This window comes from Anomaloglossus baeobatrachus, chromosome 1, assembly GCF_048569485.1.
Source record: "Anomaloglossus baeobatrachus isolate aAnoBae1 chromosome 1, aAnoBae1.hap1, whole genome shotgun sequence".
NCBI lineage: Eukaryota > Metazoa > Chordata > Amphibia > Anura > Aromobatidae > Anomaloglossus > Anomaloglossus baeobatrachus.
In genome coordinates, this window is record NC_134353.1 from 263,680,667 (window position 1) to 263,682,804 (window position 2,138).

Here is a 2,138-nt window from a genome sequence, read left to right on the forward strand (position 1 = left end):
AACAGCTTTTAAATAAAGGCTGGATGATTTCCTCAGTAAACATAATAATATGGGTTATAGATAATTTAGTGACCAAAAAATTATAATTGGTGGGGAAAGGTTGAACTTGATACACCAAGTATAGAAGCACCTGAACTCCGAAACCAAACTTTTTTTATTTTGTAAAGTCTGTGGTACAAACAACGAACATCGAACCTCTAGTTCGTGCATCTCTAATGATGAGCTAATGGACTGCAAAGGGCCCTCAATCTGTTTTGACAAAGGAGTCCTGTTCTATCTGCATGATAATACTATACAGGGGAGTGATATCAATAATAGGCATATACTACGGTCATTACATTATGTATTTCATACTCTGCAAGCAGGAAACAGACGAGAAGCTACTTTTTCACCAATGAGTAAAAGCCTAGCTCGCTCTGTAATGTAGTTTTCCAAGATTTTTTTAATTGAAAACAAGGTTAGATCCAAACATGAAGTAAAATGGCTTCTTGGGACCCTGTTCACACCCAGTGTTGGCCGGTTTCACAAGTAGTTTATATGGGAATTGAATAAGAAAATAGTAGAAGTGCAGATCACTCTTGTTTTAGATCCACTCCTGGATTTGACTTCATGTCACAATAATGCCCTTTAGGGTCAGCACACACGGCGAGTAATACAGAGCGACTGGAATGCGATAAAAAGTCACATTCCACTCAAACCAATATTACTCTATGGGCCCACTCCCATAAGCATTTTTTTTCCCAGCCCTAATGGAACCGAGAAAACAGTCGCATCATGCTGCAAGTGGAATGCGATCCTGTTTCACTCGCACCCATTCAAGTCTATGGGGCGAGAGAAACATCGCATTGCTCTTGCGTCACACAGGTGTAACTCGAGAGCAGTGCGATTCTCGCATCAGCCAGCAACAGAGGAGATAGGGAGATAAATCCTTCCCTCTCCTCCGCAGCGCCGGCCATCGCCTCTGCAGCTGTGGTCTGATTGCATGATCGGACCACAGTCGCATGACACTCGCATAACACTCAGCTCCCGCTGTTCGGTGAACGTGAGCCGAATGTCATGCGAGGACTCTCAGTAATCCCAGTGTGGCCTCAGCCTTAGGGGTGCTTTGCATGCTGCGACATCGCTAGCATTTGCTAGCAATGTCGAGCGCGATTGCACCCGCCCCCCGTCGCACGGCCGCTATGTGGTGATCGCTGCCATAGTAAACACTATCGCTACGGCAGCATCACACGCACATACCTGCTCTGCAACGTCGCTGTGACCGGCGAACCGCCTCCTTTCTAAGGGGGTGGTTCGTTCAGCGTCACAGCAACATCACAGCAGCGTCACTGAACCGCCACCCAATAGAAAAGGAGGGAAGGAGATGAGCGGCCGCAACATGCTGCCCACCTCCTTCCTTCCTCCTTTTCCGGTGGACGTAGGTAAGGAGATGTTTGTCGTTCCAGGGGCATCACACACAGCGATGTGTGCTGCCGCAGGAACGACAAACAACATCGTTAATTGGGAATAGGGGGTGATGTCACCGATGAACAATTTTTAACGTTTTTGCGACGATTCAAAATCGCTCATAGGTGTCACACACAACGACATCGCTAAAGTGCTGAATGTGCGTCACAAATTCTGTGACCCCAACGAGATCGATTTAGCTATATCATAGCGTGTAAAGCCACCCTTAGTGAATGAACACAACATGAAGTATATGGAAAATTGATAACTATAGAATCTATTGAAAAAAGGTGGAGTTATAATATACGGTAAAAGAAATATACAGATTTTTTTATGATGGGATCCACATTTGTTGAAGGTAAGCCAAACACAATGATTTTTACAGGATCAGCTGACAAATTTAGGACATTTTAATATGTATTGGGGCAGCCTGACAATGAAAACGTAGAAATTTAGAGGAAAAGGTGTATCGGGCATGTTGGATTTCCTGACGTGACTGGCACCAGCTTGTCTTATTTTTCTCCTTTGAATGAAACCTGAATAATCTGCCAAGTCCAGTGTTCACATATATAGTTAAACTTTACAAGATAGACATTTATTAGCAGCTACAGATTTTTGGTACTTTTTAGTAAATGTTTTGGTTTTTACAAATGAATATAACTATCTTAATGAAAATTAAAAAATTGCTCAGT